Source organism: Mauremys mutica, chromosome 1 (assembly GCF_020497125.1).
Source record: "Mauremys mutica isolate MM-2020 ecotype Southern chromosome 1, ASM2049712v1, whole genome shotgun sequence".
In the NCBI taxonomy this organism is placed as follows: domain Eukaryota; kingdom Metazoa; phylum Chordata; order Testudines; family Geoemydidae; genus Mauremys; species Mauremys mutica.
In genome coordinates this window covers 175,708,163-175,735,357 of record NC_059072.1, presented here as the reverse complement: position 1 = coordinate 175,735,357, position 27,195 = coordinate 175,708,163, and positions in this window count along the sequence as shown.

The window sequence follows — 27,195 nt, the reverse complement described above, 5'->3', positions numbered from 1 at the left end:
GGTTCTTAGCCACTGAACTGTAATAAGGATGATTCACAGTCCCATCACCCCATGAAGGGCTGCTCTCTGAGGGATTTTAACTTCCTGAGGCAGTGCCCATCCCGGACGTCCCCTGGAAACAAGAGGGGCATGGCTACTACACTGCCCTTCAAGAGTGCCCACCTGTGCACCCGGCCAACTCTGGGTTGCTAGGAAGGACTGTAATAATATCCCCTGTGCATGGGATGCAAGGCTGGAAACACTTTGTGCCCACTACACCTGGATGCACCTGTGCAGGGGCAGGTCCAATTTTCATCTAAGTATTTTATCACCACAATCTTTTAGTATAAAAATAAGGATGACTTAAGCTTTTATGGGATTTCCATCAGCTTTCAAGCAATCTTATCAGCCACCTTCATTAAAAATACACCTCCCTGGAGAATTCTTTACTAGTCCCTTGGCAAGTCACTTTACACATTTCATTGTATTTTTCATTTAAAGAAATACTAATCTGCTAAATCCAGATCTATTCTTGAAAAGTGAATGGCCTTGTGTATGAATCTGCATGAGTGAAGTACAGTACTCATGATGCTCCCTAGTCTAACCCTTTTATGCAGTTTTTACTTTCATTATTTTCATTAGCTAACATGTCTCTTCTGAAGAAATCTGTCATCTTTTGCAATAAGGCACCTAATGGACTGCCCATTGTCGCTTTTTGAGTACATGTTTTTTATTTATATGTGAAATATATATTTTTTAAAAATATAAAATTACATTCCCCCTTCCTGATCATCCTGTTGTTCAAAATGTGTTCACACACTGTTTGGGTGATACCATAAACGACTCACCTCCATTTTTCCTGGTATAAGTCAAACAGTTCATAAGAGCACTTTACAATACTTAATACCAGGAGACTTTTCAAATATAAAGAAACTTCAGCTAGAGGCAAGTACCTAGAAAAGGGAAAGCAAATCAGAAAAATGCAACCTATTGCATCCACGAAGAATAATTTGAAATAAATATTCAAAAGAAGGGGAACAGAACAGGCAGAACAAGGCAGTAATGCTGAATCAGAGGGTGACAGAGCACAGTAAAATAGGTATGAGTTTGCAATTCAAGATTGCGACAAAAAGGCCAATGTAAATTTGTGTTCAGATACATAGAATTGCAACACGGAGCAAGTAAGCTCTGATGTATGATTCTGGTGCAATCATGTCTAGAAAAATGTATTAATTTCTGGGAACCTCATTGCAGAAAGATGTGAACCATCTGGAGGGAGTTCAGACAAAAGCAACAAAGATGATTTATTGGGCTAGAGAGATTGATTTACAAGAAAAGATTAAAATAGCTGAATATGTGTAGTTTGGCTAAGCAACAATTACTGGAGGGACAAGCAAATATTAGTGAAATATTGAAAAGGTATAAACACCAAGAAGAGAAAATCATTAAGGGTAGGTTGTGGGATGGGAGGTCTGCAACTAGGGTAATGGTCTGAAGTTAAAGGGAAAATTTAGGCTGGATAATAGGAAAAATAAATCCCTGACAGACACCTCTATTCCGTTGTGAAATTTTCCCAGCGGACAGGGAAGCTCCATAGCTTCTGACATTTAAAACTAGATTAGACAATCCACTAATATGATATAAATTATGCAGAGAACAATCCTGCATTGACAGAGGGATGGACTAGGTGACCTAATACAAATACACTTTTCCACCTCTAATCTCTAAAATTCAGCAAACAGCAGATTAAACTGTCCCTCTCTTCAGAGGTTGGTCTCATCAGATAGTGGAATCTCTAATGGTACATGCCTCCAGAAATCCTGTGATATTTATACATAGACTGTAAAATATCAATGCCTGTATTTCCTTAAGTAATCCCTAGAAAGGAGATTTCATTTATCTGAATGCTGAGAAACTGGAACTGTATTATCTGAATCACAGGTGTGTCCTGAGGGGAGAGAACAAATTACCATGATCACTATTTATAGCACATTAGCGCCTAATTGTATGGGATAAGAAACACAAAATGCCTACTGTTCCTAGTTATCTTTTGCTTGCAATTCAATAGCAAAAAGTAAGTTATCTGTATCATACATATCATATACTGAAAAGCTGAGAAAACAGAAAGACTTGAATGCCCAGAATTTTACAGGAGGTATGCAGCAGCACATAACAGAAAAGCTACGTACATTTTCTTTTCCGATAAACAATAATGCCAGCTTTGAAAAAGATATTCAGTGTTGTTATACCCTAGTCAGTTCCATGATATTAGAGAGACAAGGTGGGTGAGGTAATACCTTTTACTGTATCAGCTTCTGTTGGTCAGAGAGATAGGCTTTTGAACTTACACAGAGCTCTGTAATTTTTTCTTTGCAAAAATAAGGATTGGGCAAGGCAAGTGAAATGGCGTATGTGGCAAGCAATTTCCAGTTCTTGGGGTTTATATAAAAAGGATCCAAAGGGACAGCAATTTTAGGTACAGTTTTTAAACAAAAATGTTTCTCTTTCACCATGTCTGACTCTTCTTGAACACATCTGTGTAAGTGGGGGAATGGTCCCGCTATTGTGGGGAACTTTTCTGGCTTATAAATTACTCCGGTGAAATGGGCTAACGAAAGGATCTGAGCATAGCGCTGATGCAGTGTGTGCTCTGGGGCTGCCTCCAGCTCAGCTCCCTTGGCCCTCTGGCTCTGGTTGCTGCAGTTCTCCTCCCAGCACAGGTCTGTTCTCTGGGCTGCTTCTGTGGCTCTGCTCCCAGCATTGACCTGCTCCCTGGGATGCTTCTCTGGTTCTCTCTGGCTGGCGTGGCTCTGCTCCCCAGCTCAGCTCAGGCCCCGGCTCTCTCCTTAGTTTGGCCCACTCTGTTCCAGGCAATTCCAGCTCACATGGAAGACGGGACCCCCCTAGCCTCCTGACTCTCTCATTAGCCTGCCCGCCCTGTCAATCAGGCTGACCTGGAGCACTGACCTCTCCCCATTGCTCATGGGGACAGTCAGTCTCAGGGTCCTGATTTCCCATCGACCCTTCCCCTTTCTTTTGGTACTGGGAGCTAGCCAACCAAAGCACCCCCACTGAGTTCTAGTAAGGGGCCAACAATCCCCTTACATCTGGCTGAATCAATTTAAACATTGGCATGAAATCTGGCCACTATTCATTGCTGTAGTGACTCAGTCAGTCGCTATTGAATACATCAACCCTGTTAGCCATCAACTGGCTAATTCAATGCAGAAACATATCTGCTGACTATTAATAACAAAAATAATTTTAAGTACTGTATACTCCGGTTAGTGATTAAGAGCCATTTCAACCATGGGATAGTGAGCTGGATTCTATTCTGCCTCAGAGACAATTAGCCGAAGTTTTCACTAAAGGCTGAGTATTCCCCTACAAATCTCCATGCCATGGCAGCCCTCAACATGCAGCTCTCTCCACTCTGCTCTGTTCACACAGCTTGAACATAATGATACTGCATGGCATGACCTTCAGCAGATGACAAGTGACTACAGGGCTCTGGCAGTAAGGGTGAAGGAGCTGGGAGTGCAGGTGGTGTTCTCTTTGACCCTTCTAGTCAAGGGTAGGGGCCCAGGCAGAGACAGATGCATCCTGTGTCAGATGCATCTCGGTGTGAAGGCTGTTCAAGGAAGGAGGACTGCTAAGCAGAGATGGGGTCCACCTATCGAGGAAGGGGAAGAGCATATTTGGATACAGACTGGCTAACCTAGTGAGGAGGGCTTTAAACTAGGTTTGAAGGGGGCAGATAAGTCAAGAACACGGAGACATGGGAGAAAGTTCAGAATTTCAGGGGAGCATGGGCTATTATAGCAGGGATAAAGGAGAGACAAGACAGAACTGTTGCAGGGGGTGGGGGGAATCAAATCAGTATCTTATATGTCTGTATATTAATGTGAGAAGTACGGGGAATAAACAGGAAGAACTCAAAATGCTAGTAAATAAACATAACTATGATATAATTGGCATCACAGAGACCTGGTGGGATAATGCGCATGACTGGAATATTGGTATAGAAGAGTACAGCTTGCTCAGGAAGGACAGGCAGGGAAAAAGGGGAGAAGGTGTTGCATTATATATTAAAAATGTATATATTTGGACTGAGTTTGAGATAGAAATAGGAGACAGATTTGTTGAACATCTCTGGGTAAGGCTAAAAGGTGTAAAAAACCAGGATGATATCATGGTAGGGGTCTATTAGAGACCACTTAACCAGGAAGAAGAGATGGGTGAGGCTTTTTTTAAACAACTAACAAAATCATCCAAAGCACAGGACTTGGTGTTGATGGGGGACTTCAACTACTCAGACATCTGTTGGGAAAATAATACAGCAGGGTACAGATTATCCAACAATTTCTTGGAATGTATTGGAGACAATTTTGTCCACCTTATTTCAGAAGGTGGACAAAGCTACTGGGGAAAGGCTGTTCTAGATTTGATTTTGACAAATAGGGGGCAACTGGCTGAGAATTTGAAAGTGGAAAGCGGCTTGGGTGAAAGTGATCATGAAATGATAGAGTTCATGATTCTAAGGAATGGTAGGAGGGAGAACAGCAAAATAAAGACAATGGATTTCAAGACGGCAGATGTTAGCAAACTCAGGGAGTTGGTAGGTAAGATCCCATGGGAAGCAAGTCTAAGGGGAAAAACAATTGAGGACAGTTGGCAGTTTTTCAAAGAGACTTTATTAAGGGCACAAGAGCAAACTATCCCACTGCATAGGGAGGGCTGGCCTAACTATGAGGTGAACTGATGTGGCCACCTCAGGTGCCAAACTGGAGGCGGGGCGGGGGGGGCACTAGGACCCAGAGTGTAGCAAACTGTGTCTGCTGCTGGTGCATATATATTCTCTCTGCTCTAGATGCACAGAGATGGTGGAGTGCTGTGCTGGAGGAAGGAGGGCACAAGAGACATAACAGGCAGGCAGGAGAAAAAGTGAGAGGGAATAACAGAAAGCAGCAGGAGCTGCAGGGAGAGAGAGGAGGAGGAGGAGCCTCTTATGTACCTCTCTAGCACCCCCAGGAGCCTGGACTGATTAACACCAGCTTCTCAGGGAGCTTCCTGTTTCCTACTGCTTCCCTGAACCCACTTGAGGAGAACAGGCAGTCAACTGAAGTAGGCCCTTAAGACGCTGATATCTTCCCTCACTCAGGCCCTGCTACCAGCCTCCTTATTTGTCCCCTTCAACTGAGTGTTGAGAGCCACTATAGCTGGCACAGAACAGCAGTCATGAGTGAAAGAAGAAAACGCCCCTCTGGGGCAGCATTCAGAAAAAGAAAGCAAAGGAAGCTTCTATCTAAGCAGGAAGGAGCTCGCCTGAGATACATAGACACAAATGTTCCCGGTGAGCCTTCCGGCCCCAGTGAGGATGTGAGTGGTGAGGAGATGCCTGATTTTCCAGTTAGTCAGAGTGCAGGTGACCTGGAAGATACTGCAGCATCCATATCTCCATCTCAAATGGATGTAACCATGCACATTCCTGAAGAAAAGTGTAGATCAGAGTGTGGTGGAGGTGCAAGAAACAGCTGCTTCTGAGTTTAGTTCCTTAAGTCTAAATGATCCAGGACTGTGGACCCAGTTGAGCAGTGGCCTGAGGGACTTCCTTGTACTGCATGGGCCACAGCAAGTGAAAAACTTCATGTTCCCCAAAGACAATGAAAATAGAAGTTTCCATCCAACACATTACTGGCGTGAAATCCCCAATGGTGACAAAGTGGAGAGGGCATGGCTTATGTACTCAAAAACCCAGAATGCTGCATAATGTTTTTGTTGGAAACTCTTCCAGTTTAATGTTCCAGCCACATTGGGTTCTACAGGAAAAAAAGACTGGAAAAATCTGGCTAGAAATCTGACATGCCATGAGAAGGCAGTAAATCACCAGAGAGCATTCCACAGGTGGAAAGAGCTTGAGATGAGACTAAGGTTAAAGGCTACCATAGATGATCAGCATCAAGAGAAGATTGCAACAGAGTCTCTTTACTGGCAAAATGTTCTGAAATGGCTCATTGCCATTGTGAGAATGCTTGCTACCCAAAACCTAGCACTGCATGGCACTTCAGATCAGCTGTATGTGCGAAACAATGGAAACTTCCTTAAAATTGTGGAGCTGATGGCTGAGTTTGATGCTGTACTCCAGAAGCATCTAAGAAGAGTCACTACCCAAGAAATGTACACACACTGCTACCTTGGAAAAACAATTCAAAATGAGATCATACAGTTACTGGCAACAAAAGTCAAACAGAAGATTGTGGCAGAGCTGAAGTCAGCAAGATATTACTTTGTTATTCTGGACTGCACACCTGACATCAGCCATATGGAACAAATGACTTTAATGGTGCATTTTGTAACAACAACAGAACCTAGTGAAAATGTCCCTGCAATGGTGACTGTCAGAGAGCATTTTCGAGAATTTATTGGCATTGATGATATTACAGGAGCTGGTATGACAAATGTGCTTCTTAAAAAGCTGGAAGATATGGGAATTGTGATAGCTGACATGAGAGATCAGGGCTACAATAATGGTGCCAACATGAGAGGAAAGAACAGAGGAGTGCAGACATGGATCTGAGAGTTAAACCTTCAAGGTTTTTTTGTCCCATGCAATTCTCATTCACTGAACTTGGTGGTCAGTGAGGCTGCTGAATTTTTTAATGTAATTCAAAGCATCTATGTATTTTTCTCTGCATCAACTCATCGATGGAAAATTTTGAAGCAACATCTGGGAACATCCTCTCTGACACAAACCTCTGAGTGCCACACGACGGGAAAGTTGAGTGGAGGCGATAAAGCCTATCAAGCACCAAATTGGGACGATAGATAATGCCATAGTTGCCATTATGGAGGGTAATGCTATGACAGGAACTGTTCGTGGGAGAACAGTGGCAGAGGGAAATGGAATCATCAGAAACATACATAACTTCAAATTTCTGTGTGGCTTAGTGTTGTGGCATGACATACTGATTGAAATAAATGTTGTAAGCAAGAGACTCCAAGATGTTGACCTTGACATATCTGGAGCAATGGAACAACTGGACAAAGCAAAGTCATACCTACAGTCTTACCGGTCAGATGAGGCATTTCAAAACGTTCTGAAGAGTGTACAGAAGTTGGCAGAGGAACTTCACACTGAAGTTATTTTCCCAACCATTCAAGAATACAAGAAGAAGACAACAATTTGATTACGAGGCACGGGATAACCCCATAAGACACCCCAAACAACAATTCAAAGTTGAATTCTTTAACCAGGTGCTAGATTGTGCAATACAGTCAGTTGAAGAACATTTCATGCAGCTCAAGGAACACAGCAGTATATTTGGGATGTTGTATGATATCCCAAACTCCTCACTATACCTGAAGAAGACCTAAACCAGCAATGCAGGGCACTAGAGACAGTGTTGACATATGATGACATGCACGATATCGATGCGAGTAATTTAGGTGATGAACTGAAAGCCCTTTCATGATACATTTAATCAGGATCAACTCCAAAGGCTGTTCTGGATTTTATTTGCACAAATAAGATGACCACCCTCTTTCCAAATGTCTTTTTTGCTCTGCGCATACTTCTAACACTTCCTGTAACAGTTGCCAGTGAAGAACGCAGCTTCTCCAAGCTGAAGTTAATAAAAACACATCTACGCTCCACAGTGACACAGGAGAGGCTGGTCGGCCTTGCAACCATCTCAATAGAGCATGAGCTAGCCCAGATTGTGGACCTTCAACAGGAAGCAGTTCAAATCTTTGCAACCAAGAAGGCACAGAAAGCACAGAAAGATTAAAATGCCAGGGCTTACTATGCAGACAAGAAAAGTTACATTTGCTGTTCAGTCATTTGAAAGTTAAGTGACACCTTAGAGACAACTCTGACCTTTTCATGTTCTCTGTATGTGTATATATACCTCCGTACTATATGTTCGATTCTGTGCATCCGATGAAGTTGGCTGTAGCCCACAAAAGCTTATACTCAAATAAATTTGTTAGTCTCTAAGGTGCCACAAGAACTCCTGTTCTTTTTGCGGATACAGACTAACATGGCTGCTACTCTGAACCCTGAAAGTTAAGTGTTACTTACATTTTTTAAACAAGGCAGTTTAAGTTGTTAGCTCTTCTTTATTTACTTAGACAACTTAGATGTCTTCAAGTTACCAGGGCCTGCTGAGAATACTCAAGGAGCTGACTGAGGAGATATCTGAGCCATTAGTGATTATCTTTGGAAGGTCATAGAAGCTGGTAAATAGGAGGGAGGGATAGCTCAGTGGTTTAAGTATTGGCCTGCTAAACCCAGGGTTGTGAGTTCAGTCCTTGAGGGGGCTATGTAAGTAACTGGGGTAAAAATCTGTCTGGGGATTGGTCCTGCTTTGAGCAGGGGGTTGGACTAGATGACCTGCTGAGGTCCCTTCCAACCCTGATAGTTTATGATTCTAAGACTGGAAAAGGGCAAATATAGCACTAATCTGTAAAAATGGACATAAGGACAACCCAGGAAATTACAGACCAGTCATCTTAATTTTAGTACCCAGAAATATAATGGAGCAAATAATTAGGCATCAATTTGCAAACACCGAGAAGATAATAAAGTGGTAAGTGACAGCATGGATTTGTCAACAACAAATCATGTCAAACCAACTTAATAGCTTTCTTTGACAGGTTAACAAACTTTATGGATATGGGTGAAGCGGTAGATGTGGTATATCTTGACTTCAGTAAGGCTTTTGATACTGTCTCACACAACCTTATCATAAACAAACTAAGGAAATACAACCTAGATGGAGCTACTATAAGGTTGGTGCATAACTGATTGGAAAACCTTTCCTAGAGTGTAGTTATCAGTGGTTCACACTCAAGCTGGAAGGGCATAGCAAGTGGGGTCCCGCAGGGATCAGTTCTAGCTCCAGTTCTGTTAGCTATCAATGATTTAGATAATGGTATAGAGAGTACACTTTAAAGTTTGCGGACGATACCTAGCTGGGAGGGGTTGCTAGTGCTTTACAGGATAGGATTAAAATTCAAAATGATCTGTACAAACTGGAGAAACAGTCTGAAGTAAATAGGATGAAATTCAAGAAGGACAAATGCAAAGTACTTCATTTAGGAAGGAACAATCAGTTGCATACATACAAAATGGGAAATGATTGCCCAGGATGGAGTACTGCGGAAAGGGATCTTAGGGTCATAGTAGACCACAAGCTAAACATGAGTCAACAGTGTAACGCTGTTGCAAAAAAAAAGCGAACATCATTCTGGAATGTATTAGCAAGAGTGTTGTAAGCAAGACACGAGAAGTAATTCTTTCGTTCTACCCTGCGCCGATTAGGCCTCAACTTGAATATTGTGTCCTGTTCTGGGCACCACATTTCAGGAAGGATGTGGACAAACTGGAGAGAATCCAGAGAAGAGCAACAAAAATGATTCAAGGTCTAGGAAACATGATCTATGAGGGAAGATTGAAAACACTGGGTTTGTTTAGTCTGGAAAAGAGATGACTGATGGGGGAACTGATAGCTGTTTTCAAGTACATAAAAGACTGTTAGATGGAGGAGGGAGAAAAATTGTTCTTCTTAACCTCTGAGGATGGACAAGAAGTGATGGGCTTAAATTGCAGCAAGTGAGGTTTAGGTTGGACATGAGGAAAAACTTTTGAACTATCAGGGTTAAGCACTGGAATAAATTGCCTAGGGACATTGTGGAATCTCCCTCATTGAAGATTTTTAAGAGCAGGTTAGACAAACACCTGCCAGAGATGGTCTAGATAATACTTGATCCTGCCATAAGTTCAGGGAATGGACTAGATGACCTCTCAAGGTCCCTTCCTGTTCTATGATTCCATGATTAATTAAGCCTCACAACACTCCTGTGAGGTACCAATATGTAAGTACTACCCTCCTTTTTCATATGGAGTAACTCAGGTGCTGAGGGTTAAGTGCCTTAGAGAAGATTACAGAGGAACCCACCTCTGCTGTGATGCATACAAACCACTCAACAAAGGTTAGGCAGTTGGTATGCAGTGGTTACAATACATTATGCTTATCTCAGTTATATCTGTGCTTCTCCCATCTATTTGTTGTGTACACCTGTTGTCTCATCTTATAATTAGACTCATAGTAAGTATTTTAGGGCAGGGACCACATTTTTTTTGTGTGAGAACAGTGCCTAGCATGATGGATATGGGGCCTGTAGGTGCTTCTAATATATCAGAAATATCATCTGTGGCAGAATTAGGATTAAAACTCAAATCTGCTGACTCCTTCTGTGTTTACCCCAGAGGTGGTAAGAGTAAGAAAGATAAGAGTGAGACATATTTGTGGGGAGTATGAGGAAATTAGCACTGCTGTTTCTCATGATGTCCAATCTGTGGTTAAAAAAAGGACAATGGTCTCCAGGAATGCCCTTCTGGCACCTGTCACAAACACATCCCATGTTTAGCAAACTTTTGTGAGCATGGGAGATGATCTGATCCTCAAACCCAATGGTTTTCCAGTCTGATGTGAATAATTTGCAGAGTGCTATATTAAAGGCATACAGAATAAATGAGATATATGCATATGTAGGAAGAGTTTAAGGAGGTATCCTTTCAAAGATATATATGCCCTTCCTCCATATATCAGTCTGGAAGGTGTGAGAGCTGAATTGTAGAAGAACTATTGAAACCTAGACTGTCTCTGGCTGAATAAAGTTACTTGTTTTATTCATGTCCTGCTGTACTTCTACTTTGGGATTTGGCTAAGGCCCAGAAACTTCACTCTTATTATTACTTACAATTCCATGCCCGGTTGGTGGTGCCAGAAATCAGACAGAAGTCTCTTGGGTAAGCAAGTAAAAAAGATACATTCATGCATTAGGCCAGCACCTGAGAACAGTATTTAATGAGAAAACACTTGACACAGCAGCAAAAGATTAATACGTCACTTCTGAGATGAGAGTCTTGATAGGTTTTAAGACAAGTGTAGAATTTGGACTTTTCACATTTCCTGTTCTATATAAGTTATTCCATTACTGAAAAAATTAGCCTAGGAAAAGAGCACAGTAGGCAAGTCAAATTCTAGGCCCGCTTAATACTGTTTGTGGAGGTACTTGACATGTGACCTAATGGAAAATGACAAAACCTTGGAAGTCTGGCTGAAGTGTGAATGCAGGTCCTCTAGTAATCCATATGTTTATGAGAGATATTTTCACTAGCCATGAAGCTCCAGACAGAGCACAAGTAACCCAAGGTCAAAGCTATGAATAGTATGCCACTTGCTCAATAAAAATGTAAATATCCTCCATTCTCTGAAACTGTAAAAGTGTTTAGTTGCACTGTGTAACTGGTCATCTGAACAGCATGGAAGAAAGATTGATGGGACTATTATTCATAGAAAGCCAGTTAAGGATATTGATAAATGGAACAACAGTAAGTACATCTCTTGATATTACAGCACTTACTTGATTGTAGGAGATGAGGCCACTGGCATGTTAGGATAATGTAAGTGTGCATAAATACACTAATCTACATAGATCAAATACAATTTACAAAAACTAAAAGCAGGTATTTTATTCCAAGGCATTAGCAATGATTATATAGAGGTGACAAAATACCTGAAATGACTTTGAAACCTTTAAAAAATGCTTGAAGACAATTTAATATTTTGTTAACCTCGTTTATATAACAGTTACCTGTAAATTACCTTGGATTGGGTATATGACATTATAAAAAGTTTAAAAAAAACAAACATGTTTTAAAATCTCTCTCATTAGTCGTGATTCAGTCTAACAAAATGTCCTTTTGAGCTTTGTGGAAATCCACCTTCAGGTGTTGATTCTCAAAAACAATGATATAAACATGACAATCATGTCAAATATAGAAGAGTTAAATAATTTAGCACTTGTTTATATTTCAAGCTCTTCAGGGCAGGGACTACCTTTTGGTTATGCACCTAGAAGAATGGGAATCTGATCCATGATTGGGACCCTGAAATGATACTACAATACAAACTACTACTACTAACAATTTGCTGTCCATGTAATGAACAACAGTGAACTATAAAATAAATCTCACTAATGTATTGTATGAAACAGAACCGTTTTTTTTAATATAGCGTTTTTCATATTGAAAGCATCCCAAATCCTTCACAATATGATAAATCAAACAGTTGTACTGTGATTGAGCAATTAAACAGCCATTATGCAGTTAACACTACCTCTCATACATTTTTGGACAGGATGTTGGCATGACAGGACACTGGTATTGTACTACAGTCTTTCTAAAAAGTCATAGAATCTTTAAGTGGTTGACCACTATCAATGTGAAAAAGGGACTTAACATAATCTTACCATCTAAAGAACAGTGGTGTATCTGACAGTATTGCACTGTAGTGTGGACACTGAGTCTGAAACCCTGTCTTGGCTAGAAACATATACTTTTTATTCAGAACTATACAACATGTATTAAAAGCATATGGAAAGAGAAAGTCTATAGAGTAATCTTGAAACATAATGAAAAATGAGAATTAAAACTTGAGATCCTTAAAATTAATAATACACATTTTGCAATAAAAAGTAGCAAAAAACTTTCCTTCTCTCCAGAAATTAATGTCAACCTATTTTTCATTCTGCTAGCTCTATTATATTAGTTGATAACATTAAAATAATATATTCTGAATGGCTGTTAATATATTAAATTATTCCTTATTTATCATTAACATACCTCATGAACGGTCTTCATTTTTTATCCATAGTTTTGCATTAATTTCTATCCACTTTAGGAAAATTTAAGTTTTGAAATAGACGCGCTGGATATTTCGTACTTACTATGACATTGCACCCCATAATGCTTTATAGAAATATGCTTATGAATGTAAATATGACATAACTGGAATATGTTTTATGCTAGATATGCCATGTAACATATCTTTGCAAAGCTCATGTTCTGCTGCATGTATTCATCTTATTTGTATGCATGTATCATTTTTATATCACAAGTTATGAGTGTTGTCTCTATGCTTGTATTTAAAGTGTTTGCCGTAGAAAGCACCTAAGGCAGATTTGATCAATATAGTTTGAATGGGTTATTCAAGTAAATGGAAGCGCTTGGTGAACAATGGACCTTGACAGATGCCAATCCACATCTGAGCTTTCCTGCGAACGTTCCTGTAGAGAACTAAATCATGCATAGACATGTGACTTGCCCATGTGACTTCAAGACTCCATCTTCTAGCTGGGATTCTACACAGGGGGAAGTGAGGGGTTTCCACCCACAAGAGAGAAACTATATAAAGCCCTGGGAGACCCCTCCATTTTGTCTTCAGCTGGCACAAAAGATAGCCTGTCCATCCCAAAGAGATGCCTGAAAGAAACTGAAACAAAGAACAGTAACTACAGGGGTGCGAGTGATTGCTGGACCCAGACTAGGACAAAGTCCAGTCTTTAAAAGAAGGTTATTGGAAAGTGAGATTTCATCTGTAATCACTTTCTTACTGTATTAGGCTTAGACTTGCGTGTTTTATTTTATTTTGTTTGGTAATTTACTTTGTTCTGTCTGTTATTGCTTGGAACCATTTAAATCCTACTTTTTCTACTTAATAAAATCACTTTTTACTTATTAATTAACACAGAGTAAGTATTAATATCTGGAGGGGCAAACAGCTGTGCATCTCTCTCTATCAGTGTTATGAAGGACGAACAATTTATGAGTTTTACCCTGCATAAGCTTTATACAGAGTAAAACAGATTTATTTGGGGTTTGGACCCCTCTGGTGTTACAGATTTCAGTTACCAGTCTGCCTGAGGCATCAGGTGATCAGGCTGAGGCCACAGGATTGTTTGGGGAGGAGATGGCAAAACACACCAAGGGTTTAAATTTTAAAGCTTTATGAATAAAATAATAAAATAACAGCGGAGAGTGATCGGTGCTCCATGTCACTCAGAGGAAGGAAGAAAGCGTTAGTGCCCCAAGCCCTAACCCACTTTCATACTCACACATTCTCTACCCACGGCTGGCCAAGCCTGGGTATAATGTAAAAAGAAGAGGAGGAAGGGTGGATAGGAGTTCTGTCCTGGGTCCAGGTTGTCAGGGGTCCGCTGTAATCTCTGAATTGCTCTGGTTCTCAGGAGGGTTTTATGTCCAGGGTTCCTTTGGGGGTGTTTCCTTCCACAACCTCTGTTCCTGGTGCACTTTGTACTAGTCCAAACCGGCTTTCTGTGGTCTCCTCAACTTTTCCAAAACACATCGGCTCCAGATGCACCGGCAGGACTTTCTTTTTCCCCGTGTTGGCCTCCGCAGGTCTGTCTGGTTAGCTGAATTCTCCTTTCTCATGGCTGGTCGGGAGGGAGGGGAGAATCCAGGCCCCCCTCTTTCTTGGCAGGCAGCCGAGTGTCGGCTGTGACCTGTGGCCTTGGGCCGGAGTCAGTGCTCTATCTTTTGACTAAGTGAGCTGGAGTGTCGAGTTAACCCGTTCTCTGCTCTTTTCCTCCTTCCCCCTTTTGGCCTCTAGCTCCCTGCAAGGGAATCTTCCATTCCACACTCACTCACACCTTTGACCCTTCCCAAAATGCCCTGTGATGCTTGCAACAGCGTTAGCAATATACAATGCTGATCTGCCTTTCCCAGGGGACCCCTTGAGGGCAGGGGCCATTCGGGTGTGACACTGGGAATGGTTGATGTGCTGAGACTACCTCTGAGCCCATTTTCCCTGGCAGCTTGGGACTTCAGTGCCCTGCCTGGTTGTGCCAGACATGCTAGCTTGCTACAAACACAGACCCAGGTCTGAACCATGTCCCCCAAAAGCTGCAGGCTTAACTGAAAACAGCTTAAGAAGTGTTCCCATCTCCAGCACTCAGATATCCAACTCTCAATGGAGTCCAAACCCCAAATAAATCCCCAAAGAAGTAATTGCAAAGATATGTTACATGGCATATCTAGCATAAAACATATTCCAGTTATGTCATATATACATTCATAAGCATATTTCTATAAAGCATTATGGGATGCAACGTCATACTTACCACACCTGTCATGAGTAGTAATTTTTGATCTAGAACACTTAGAAACAGTGGACCAGGTCCCCACCTGATGTAAATGGAAATAGATCCAATGAAATCCTTGGAGCCTCACCAATTTACAACAGCTAAAGATCTAGACCACTCTGTACAACTCAATACTATCCAGTAAATGTTTTAGATTTTGGTTTTAGAAGGGTGTTTGTTTATCTGAGGAAATGTTATTTTGAAGTGTGTTATCAGAATTAAAAGTACTACAAACATTATTCACATATATGGCTACAGTAAAATGTTACTCAAAATATAGACAAAGTGTTATATGTACTGCAGTTTTGAAGATTTGTTCTTTCGGTTAGATCTACAGTAGTTAGATCTGTTCAGGAAAAATACTGAGCTGAGTTATGAATGTTGCGTTAAGAAACGAGAGACGAAATCTCTTTGGTAAATTGTTTTTAGATAACAGTCTATAGTGCTTTATAAACTCTTCAATCCCTTTCTAATATTGAACAAACCTTGGAAGGCATAGAGGCTGCACTGATTATTAAAAAAGAAAGAGAAAGCAGTTAAAACAGTACTCATGAAGGAACAGTCCTATAGAATATAACTGGACAAAACCAATAAGGTTGTTTGAAAATTAAATAGGGCTCCACACATATTGCTTTAAAGAATTCAGATCATTAGATCTCCTTTCTGTAGGTTTTTTGACATTGCGCACAATTCTACAGCAGAAATATAATTGTCTATTAAATTCCAACAATGGTTTTAAAAAACTAGTAGGAAAGTTAGCATTTTCTATTAAATCCAATGAGACTTTTCCATAAGAGATGAGCGTTTCTACCTTTTTGTATTTGTTGGAAATCTCTCTTCAAACTGAAAAATTTACATATTCTGTTTAAATCTCCTTTATGATTACAGATTTCTCTCTACATATGCATTTTTCTAATACAAATATGTTTTTTTCATAAATTGTATTTCATTGTTAAAATGTAACTATGTATCAGGTGGTAGAAGAATTCAGTAGCAAGAAATGGAGTGTTTACACAGTGTAATGACTGATGGTACAGCCAAATGATTGTCTTTCTTAAAGCTCAAACCTTGTGTGGAATATTAATTATTTTGCTCCTATAAAAAGGAGCATTGCAAATAAGTACCACAGAGGCAAAAGGAATCAGTGCAAGCCAACTAACCCAGTGCGAGAAAGTTCTGAGAGAGGGCTACTGCTCGTCAGCCACATAAAGTGGAGACCTTAGGAAATAAGGGGAGTGGGGACATTTAGAAAGGCAAGAGGTAAACTGTGCAGTTTCACAACTGAAAAGAATCATTATATGCAAACAAAATGGGCTATTCTAAGACCTAAAACCAAGAGAGAGGTGGAATAAAGTTTTGTTATGCAAAAATCTTGTCTCTTCCCAAAGCAAACATATTAATTATTATTATTATTTGTATAAGAGTTGCATCTAGGAGTCCTACTCATGGACCAGGCCCTCAACTCTGCCAGGTACTATACAAAACCAGAACAAAACTCCCTTCCTCTTCTATTTTCCCCCTTCTAAGGAATTAGCATAGTTTTCAAATCTGTTAACTGGTTTCAACATAATTCACCTTTAAAACACAAGTCACAACAAAAAGGGAAAAACCTTCAGCATAATAAAAATGTGACGCTGGGAATGCATGACAGTGATGTAAATGATGGCTAGCGAGCAGTGGAGTTTTAGAAACAAAAATATGAACACATACTAAGGGCCTTTTTTATTGACTTCAAGGGGCTTTAGATTGGCCCCTTAATATCATGCCCCTTTTTACCAGTTACAATAAACTCCACCTCAGCTACAGGAAGGGAAAAAGGGAAGGAGCAGAAGAAATGGATATCAGTAAAAATACAGACACTGACATTTCCTATCACTCCTATATCTGGAGTGGTGAAAAAAAAAGTTTACCTTGATCAGGAGATAAAGAAGAAAAGAAGTAATCTTATATTGGTACTGATGTTACATATATTATATAAAAATTCAATTTAGTTTTCATTAAGTTTTTTTTATAATGATCTCTCTCATAAGGGAAAAAGAGAGGCTGGCACTCATGATCAAATGATCTGAGAGGAAGAAATGGATGCTGGATTTATAAGAAGATGGAAATTCAGAAAACGTAGGTATTTATATATTTTCTAGTTATTGAACACAGCTGATTTGTTCACATGTTTTGAGACAGGGACCCATGTGATGTTCCACCCACATGGCTATTCCCTAAAACAGCTCTGCTATGCACACCTACATCCAGTTATTTTATTAGGAGATTCTTCTGAAAGATTGATCCAATTTACCCATGCATGCTATGAAAAATTTTCTTCAAAGAAATGGAAATTGATAGATCTTGGAGTGTTTTGTTCATTAGTGAGTTTGGCAACTGCAGCTCATGCAGTGGAAAATGGCCTATGTGAGAAACTGCCCATATTATTTTGAAATTGTTTGGCATGACTCACAGTGTCTGTTCAGAAAGGATCGCTGGACTTCTAACAGGACTCAGGTGCACTGCCTCAGCTGTCTGAGGAAGCTCCTGAGACACATACCCATATTATGTCTCACTGTCTGCAATGATATCTGCCTCTGACTTTGGCCAGCACTAAAAATTCACCCAACATGAAACAGATAATTATCTTCCAGATTAACAGACATCTGTTGACTCTGGGCTGTCCCTGCCCTCTTTCCTTGCTTTAATGATTCACCCTTTCCATAAGCAGTGTCTCCTGGGGCAGTGGGTGACAGGAGGTACTACTTCTCATGATGCTTTTCCGATGTGCCTAAGGAAGGTCTGATCATCAGTGATGGCAGAAGTAGCAATAGGAAAAAACCGACAATGCAGAACCAAGGCCTCAAAACTATGTGGCTTCTAAACAGGAAACAGTAGTTTACATGGCAGTGAGTAAAGTTCAAAAGTATGCGCGCACAGTTGTATGTACATTTTTGTATTGCTGTTGTGTGGAGCCATCCAGTTGTTTCTCTTTAAACTTTCATTAACCCTGTTCTGTTAAGGATTCTTTCAAAGCATGGAAGAGATTAGATAGAGATTCAGCCTACAGTTAACAGGCTATTTATCCTCCAAAGGCACACAGAACCTGAGTTTGTGTCCCGATTCAGACCGCTTTCTCGAGTTTGGATTTATTAGTAACTCAAAGTATGACAAAAAAACCTGTCTAAGCTTCTTCCCTGCAATTGGCTGTCCCTAGAGTTTCCCATGAGGTCCTTCTCTTTGCTAGTTCCCTTTCCCCTCCGAACCACTCTCACCTCTCAGATCCCATCTGGAAATTAAATTAACAAACGGTGTCTACCACAATGAATCAGTGGTACTTCAGCAGTTTTTAGACAGATTTAACTCAGCTGCTACCCACACTTGCCCCCTCCCTACCCCCATTAAAGGTCGCTTTCAACTTAACTGGATCCCTTATGCTGTGAAATATTGTGGGTAAGTATTTCACACTTCAAAAAGTCTTCGCTCAATCACACCTTTCTGTGCGAAAAAAACTGCATGGAAGGGCAAAAACAAAATTCAAAACTCCGCAAATGTCAACCCATAGAATTTCTTAACACATGCTCCAATAAGGAGTAGTGGGGAGTAATAGATGAGCAAAGAGGCATTCCCTTGCATTTGAGCAGAATCCTCTAGATATACCAGTGTCTACCCTATGGAATTTAGGATGAGTAGAAGGTATGTGCTGGAAGTTAATGACACTCTCAGCATTCTGAGGGATTTTCTGGAGGATTAACCTGTTTCAAAGGAGAAAATGTTAGTTAGTTTAGAATGCCTCCCCCCACTTCTCCATTTCTGCTTCAGTAGCACAATGTTCACAGAGATGGACTATTTTTGGGAAGTGGAAGGGAAGAAGGGCTGCTGTATAGGTTCTGCTTCCCTGATTTCTCTACTCTTAGCATGAACTTGTTCTTCTCTCTAATACAGAATAAAAGAAAGCATTTGTCCCTGTATATTTATTATACTGTAGTCTAAGCAAATTAATCAGAATGTATTTTTTTGGGGACATTGTTAGTTTTTTTGGTAACAATTTTACTCCTAAAATTTGAATGAAATAACATTTTCTAAAATCTAGGCCATTAATGTTATAAAACTTTAAAAGTTCCAATTCTCTAAAGCAGCATAAAATTTGTACATTACATTATTAAAAATGGTCAAAAGGGTAAAACAATAATTTATTTGTAGCCTAGGTGCCTGATGAGTATTGTGTTATTACAGCACGTATTAGTTCATATTACTTTTATCAAGAATTTGATAGGGTGACGTCAGAAACAAGACAGTGATCCAGAACCTGATTCTCTTCTGATTTAAATCAGGATTCAATCAGTTAAATTAGTGTAAATACACTGGGATAAATTAGGTGAGAGAAGAGAGTCAGACTCCATTCCAAAAAATGCACAAGAGGATCACAAAGTAGATCTTTAGATCCTCTTTAGATCCACTACTTAATTTTCTATTGTATTTCTGGCATATTCTATTTAATTTTCTGTTTACATGTTTTGAGTGTGCATATTCAAATAAGAGACACTAAACAAATAGGAAACGTGTACTATTTTTTTATGTTCAACCCGCAATAAACTAATTAAAAGAATCTCAATCAGCATGGAAAACCTACTAAGATGTACCCATTTTAAATCAAGAAACAAGTTAAACCTTGCTATAGTTTCAGATGCTGCATAAAAATTTGCTTTTTATCCATGTGCAAAATACAGTACTTGGCAATGTATAGGAGATTTGCAGAGTGCAAAACATACAAGAACTCTAAAGAAGGGGTTCTCACGACAAATTTTTTGATGGCCTCAGAGTGCGGCCACCAACTCTTGCTGGTGGGCGCTCTGACAATTTTTCCTAAAATACTTAATTAACTTGAGGAAAAACAAACTAATATGCACATATACATTTCCAAATCACTGTAATTTAGTTATTGCTAGCTAGTAAGTATGTGAAAGGTGATATTTGTATGGTTGTTAATATTTTTCACAGCCTCCCAGGCCAGCTAGCTACTAAGTCTGCAGTGAAAAGTGCTATTAACAAAGATAAAAGTATCACTTTTCACAGCAGACTTATTCAGCCCTGGCAAGCTCAGGGACAAATTAAACAGGGACCAGGGGCGATGAGGGGTGGGGGATGCAGCACAGAGCCGGAAGCCCAGGGGATGGGGCCCCAGAAAGAAGCCTGAAGCCCTGCAGCCAGGGGATAAGGCCAGAGCCGGAAGCCCCGTGGCCAAAGCCTGCCACCCTGCCATCCCAGGGCTGAAGCCCGAGCCCCACCCCAGCCCAGGAAAATAGGGTTGTCCTGGGTGTCTCCAGAGGAGGATAGGGCCCAACCCCTGCTGGCAGTCCCAGCGACCAACATCAAAGTGGCACATCCAGGAGCAACAGGGAGAGGGAGCTGCTTTGCCCCCCAATCACTGCCCAGGAGGCTGTAGCTGCAAGAAAAGCCTCTGGTGGCCGCATGCAGCCACAGTGGCCACATTAAGAGAAACTCTGCCTAAACTGTCATTGTAAGTGAACTATCAAATTCTGAATCCATTACGCATTTTGATAAGCTATCGAGAACATGAAATGCAAATACTAAATACACGTATGCAAGATACAGAATCTAGAAAAAGTGTAAAGGCCTTTATGGTTACATCTACAAGTATATTATTTCCAGGTATTTGTTTTTAAATACTAAGCAAATATGATTATTATTGTTATTACTAACAAATGTTAACCTATTGAAGACTATGTTACATATAGGGCTCTACCAAATCCACAGCCCTGGAAAACGCATCGTAGACTGTGAAATCTGGTCTTCCCTATGAAATCTGGTCTTTTGTGTGCTTTTATCCTGGGCTTATACTATACATATTTCATGGCCAGTGTTTCTCAACTCAAAAAGGAGGTTGTGGGGGGATCACAAGGTTATTGTAGAGGGGTCACAGTATTTCTACCTTTACTTCTGTGGTGCCTTCAGAGCTAGCAGCTGGAGAGTGGCAGATGCTTGCTGGCTGCCCAGCTCTGAAGGCTGCAATCCCCTCCCATGACACCCGTATTTTTGCATTGCTGCTGACAGTGACGCTGCCTGCAAAGGGCTCCCAGCTAGCAGCTGCAGAGCTTCCAGCAGCCGAAGGAGGTTCGTGGAGCTGAGTCTGACCCAGCTCCAGGAGTGGCCCCTGCAGGGGAAGAGGAAGTCCAGAACCAGCAGCTGGAGCCTGGCGTATGGTAGGAGCGCCCAGCCCTGCACCTCTCCAGCTCCGGGCCCAGTGCCCCAGCCCTCAGGGGCTAAAGGGATCTTGGGCTGGCTGTGTGTGTGGGAGGGGTGACCACAGAATCCCCTGTCCCCCCCACAAAAAGTGAGGCCACTCCCAAACTATGAAACCCTCATTTCTGCGCTGCTGTTGGCAGCAGTGCTGCCTTTAGTGCTAAGCGCCCTGCCAGCCGCTGCTCTCTGGCTGCCCAGCTCTGAAAGCAGTACTGCTGCCAGTAACAGCACAGAAGGAAGGATGGCAATATCGCGACGCCCTATAATGGCCTTGCAATCTCCCCTCCCCCATGATGCCATTTGGGTTGGGACCCCCACCCGTTACAACACCATGACATTTCAGATTTAAGTATTTGAAATCATGAAATTTACAATTTTTAAAATCATGACCAAAATCGACTGAATTTTGAACAAGGTGTGTATTAGGTATTAAGAAGTACACTCCTTTCCACAGCACTTTGCAGGCCTCCTAATAGGACAAAAAAGTTAAAATAAAATTCAACGCCTTGCTACATGCCAGAAACAAAAGTAGCGATAACGCCTAATTCAGTCTCTGAAAATGAAAAAGGAGCTTTGAGCACTATATCCCATCTGATCTTTCATATTTTCAACCCCCAAGGGGCTACAGCAGTGGTCCCCAACGCTGTGCCTGCAGGTGCCATGGCGCCCACCGGGGCAGCTATGTGTGCCCGTGTACTGTCCAGCAGACGAGCATCCGCCAAAATGCCGCCGAGAAGCAGCATCACCCAGAGGCGTCGCCGCCGAAATGCCGCGCCTATTGATGTTGCCACTTCTCGGTGGCATTTCGGCGGATGCTCGTCCACCAGCCACGGTCCTCGGTGGCTCGTCGTCTGGCGCCCACCAGACGAAAAAGGTTGAGGACCACTGGGCTATAGTTTTCCGCTACAGAGATCAACTCTTGTAATAAATATATACATGTAACGCTCTAAAAAGGATTATTAAGGATGCAAAGTCAAATACTCAAAATGGAAATGTCCAATTAAGCTTGCCTGTACAATCTTAATTCACCCCCTTGCACGTATGCATTATGATGCAGTCTGTAATTACATAATCACATACTATTTTCCAGCAAGACCAGTTGAATTCTAATCTCCCCTTTCCAGCCGGCTGCCCAAGTCCCAGTCTAACCCCCTCCCAGCCTCTTCTCCTTCCCACACCCAATCCCAGTTTGCCCCTCCTAGCTCCTCATCAAGGCTTCCAGTTCCAGTCTCCCTCCTTGGACTCCTCATCCAAACTCAGTCTTCCCCCTAAAGCCTCCCTGGGTCCTTATCCCAGTTTCTTTGCCCATCAAATACCAGTTTTCCCACTGCATCACAGCTCCTTGTCAGGTTTTTCTCTTTCTCCTCTCTCTCCTGCAGCTATTCTCCCAGCCTCCTTGTCCAACCAGTCCCAGTCTTTGCCTCTGCCTCTCCAGCTCCTCATCAGATCTCAGTGTTCCCTTCACCAAATAGGTACCAGTCCCAGCCTCTCTTCCCACACTGACTCCTTGTCCCCTTGTCCAACCAGTCCCAGTCCCAGTCCCTGTTTTATTCCTTCTGCATTCAAGTCAGATTACTTTCTAGTCCATGCTGCCTGGGTGCCAACAGGGAGTGATCAAAATCACAGAAAAAGACAGGCTTCCAGCTCTCAATTCTGGTGCCCGGGCCAGGGCAGCTGGGAGCAGCCATTACAAGGAAAGTCAGGGCTGGAGCATGGTCAGTTGCTCTGTGTGTGAGCAGTCCAGGGAGCACTACGAGCTGAGAGAGATTTGAGCATACTCTATGAAGATGGAATCTTTGGAGATTTTAGCTTTTCAGTTGTAGCAAGTCTCTACTGAGCACGAGTAAGCTGTGATTTTTAAAGGCTTACAACTTAGCCAAATTTGGGTAGACTTTCACAGGGATGACAAAAGGCAAATCCCTGACACAAAGGCTAGCTCTGGCAAATTTCTAAGTTCCTGTTCCACAGCATGCAGGTGCTAGCGCATTTCAAAGAAAAGGTTTAAAGAAATTTTTAATATGGACAAATCAACATATTATTCGCTAGCCTCTTCTCAGAACCAGGTGAATTGTTTTGGTTGAAAATGTCCAGAAATCTTCATACTGAGGCAGACACCTTGAGTGTAAAATTTCAGCCCTAAAGGTTGAAGTTTGACCAAGTGATAACTGAATCAGGGTCTGGCAAACTTAATATCAGGAAGTTCTACCAGTCTCGCCTATAACAGATCAGGGGGCGGGGGGCATTCCTTGAAAGGGAGCACAGATACCCTACCTCTCATGGCTGGTTAGCTCCATAGGCATGGATGAGGGGAAAGGGAAGGCCAAGATCCCACCCTTTTGGACATGGCTACTGTGGTCCTTGAATTGAAAAAGAGACCATGTTCTGTAAATATATTTGGCCCCTGCAACAGGACCTAAAGTTGAGGAAACACTGGTTTTGTTTTGTTTTGTTTTTTGTAAACCTTCTCTCCTTTATTCCTAGTCCCTGCATGAGTGGCTAATCAGCTCAAAGCTGCATAAACACCTTTGTCTTGCAGAACAGGGCTTAATTCAGTGTCACTTGACAGTCACAGAAAAATCAAAATTAAAATATGCTTAAAGCTTGATAGTATGCTTTTATCTTTAGGTAATACATGTTTTGAACTTTGTACTGCATTTGATTTTATGGTCACTGGTGAGCTCCACTAACACTCTTCAATTAGCTTAAGTGGATATAGTGTTGCTCTACATTTTTCACTCCACTTTGAATAATGTGAATAAAAGTGTAATCTTTCTGCTAAATTATTTACATTGTGAGGTCAGGTGAGTCTTCTCAAGATCAAACAACATCAAATGCTTAATATCACAAAGTAGTACAATATATATTTTGAGAATGTACTTAAACTAGAGGGACAGACCAATCAAATTCACAAAAATCAAAGCTAGGGAATTTGCTGATCCATATATTTGTATGTGTTTTTTTAAACCATTAACTACATAGATGATGATATACTATTTGGCTTGATTCTCAGCTTCAAGCTCTTTGTATGCCTTTCTCCCTTGGAATTTCACAAATCAATAACTTCTTCTAAATCTCACTCTCAAGAACTCACTACATGGGAATGGTCAAAGACAAACAAACAACATATTTCCCATCCCCAGTGTTACCTTCATCAATACCATTCACCGTTTTCAAGCACAAGATAATGAGTGAATCAGAAAGAGCACTCTAACAATTTTCACCTCACATAACCCAGAGCTAGTTTATATTCTCCCCCAAACAAACCAATCAACAAACATAAAACCAAAACATATATACTACCCAAACCACAGCTATTCTTGCCTTGAATAGTTTCATATCTTTGCCTGAGGATATCAAATTTCCATGAAGTCCATACTCCCTGATCACAGCTCTCCCATAGCACCCGCTCTCTCCAATAAGACCTTATGTAAAGAGCTACACAATGGAAAACATTTGCAGTACACAACAACAAACTTTACTGATTTTACCAAACCCATAAAAATGATGCATCTTCCTGAGTGCACATTTTCTATTAACTATATTTTTACAAATATAAAAGCATACAGCTCTCTCGTGACTTTTTTTTTACTTACTTGGCCCCTCTCAAAGATTTATTGAATGGATGATTAATAAAGTATTTTCCCACTCACTGCATTGACTAATGAAAGGCCACCTGAAGAGCAGATCAACTGACACAATTGTTTCTAAATTTAAGGCTGTGTGGAAAGTACTTTACTCCTGGGGGAATTCTGTGCCAAAAAAAATTTAAAAATTCTGCACACAGTATTTTAAAATTCTGCAAAATTCTGCATATTTTATATGTCAAATTAACAATATAATCATGCTCCTGTTGTCAGCCCTGGATGGCTGAGGGTCCTGCTGACAGCCACTCAGAGCTGACAGCAGAAGCCCCAGCCACCTGTGCTATGCATAGGTAGGAGTGCTGGGGGGGAATCAAAAATTCTGTGGGGAAAAAATAAAATTCTGCTTGGAACATTAATTCTGCACAAATTCTGCATTGTGCAGTGGCACAGAATTCCAGCAGGAGTAGTACTTATGGAATAACAGCACGAACAATAGTACTAAATCATATATTAAACAATTCCCTAGTAATTATTGCATTTTACACAGAGAAGTTACATGGGCCACAGGATAGAAGAATTTAAGAGCCACCACAGAAGTTTACATTTCATCATGCAGGTGAGTTATTTTTCATTAAACGTCTGCAGTGTATTGTTTTTGAGACTTTCTGTTCATGAGAACAAAGGAACACATTTGAAGGCCCCAATAACAGTAAATTTAAAAACTACAAAACTATAATTGAATAATGACTTTCAATAACAGCTGCTATAAACCTGAGCTATGTTGCAATGAGAGCTGAAGAGGGAAGGTTCTAATATCCCATTAAGCCAAGGTCATCCAAGAAGCTCTAGAGGAATTGTTTAATGTTTACACACATTTCTCTTACATATAAATATATTTTAAAATAGCATAATTGTTCAACATTTCAGTAGGTTACCATAACTGAAATGTTTGTAATTATGAGAAAGGGAAAAATAACCTGGTGAAAAAGTAATTTACTGTTACTGTCTGCCACAAATGATCACTAAAAGTGGGCTTTGAATGAAAGTCCAGAACTCACAGAACTCATAGCAAGTTACTTCCTATTACAGGTATTATGAAAATCCAAATAGTATGAAGGGGGATAGAAATCATGCATGACGTATGTTATAGCTACAGGGTGAACTGTGCTTTAGTTCTTCTCACACACATGGATCTTACCTAGATATTAAACATTCTGTGGTAGAATTTGTAAGTTCCCCTCAGCCCAGCTAACTCCATCTCTGACAGGGACAGGCAGCCTGTCCTGCTGCAGTCTCTGTGTGTCTCAATCAGTCTGTCAACTTTCACTGATGTACCTTGGGTAGCCTCTGGCCAATCATTCAACCCTCCTTTCTTCCCTAGCATCTCTGAAGTTTAGGATCCTTTTAATCCTCGGCTCAGCTTTGGGAAATGTAAACCACTCTAGCCTAGATGGAGCTAGATAGGAGGTATTTCCCAACTGGTAACTCCACCTCCCCCCCACACACATTGTTTCCTCCAACAGCCTTATCTTTCTCTGTACAGTCTCTTTTCATTTAGCTCCTGGAATTCATGCAGGTTAATATCAAACAGATACCTGGATGGGCACATGATATTTATAACTAACTCCTTCATTCTCCACAACATTTTACATTTACTGTGACAGAGTGGGATATATCTATCGAAATGAAGGTCACTTGTAACTGGAGTCCGTCAAGATTACTCTATGTATTTACACTTATGGGCATTGTGCTTGTGCTACCTGGTGGCACTTTACAATAGAAAGCCTGCCTGCTGGAGTGCATGTGTATCCCTTCTCCTCCACACAGTATTCTCTGAACATCCCCAGATTGAGGCTATATATGGGGCAGTGTGCCCTCTACCATCTTGGTTCCTTCCGCCACCAACCAGAAGACCATGATAGGACTCTGAGAAAGAGGGGAAGGTGGGGGCGGAAGTGTGAATATGCTGAGTCATCTCAGAGAAATCCAGTTACAAATAAGCAACCTTCATTTCTTCTTCCAATAGCTCTGCATATTCCCACTTATGGATAGTTTGACAGGCAGTGCTGAAAAAAACCCAGAGGTGTAAAAGAGTCCGGATTAAATCATGATTGTAACACTGCTCTGCCAAATAGGGCATTTGATCTAGAAAGCAAGATCCAACGCATAATGTTTAGTAAATGTGTCTACTCACTTGCAAGTAGCAACCTTGCAAATTTCCCTAATAGGAACACATTCAAGTGAAGCCAAAGATGCTGCTGCAGCTCTAGCAAAATGAGACTGTACAACAAGTGGCTTAGGAATTCCAGCTAACTGTAACACTGCACAATGCATTGTTTAGCCCATCTGGAAATAGTCTGAGTGGACACACTATGACTTA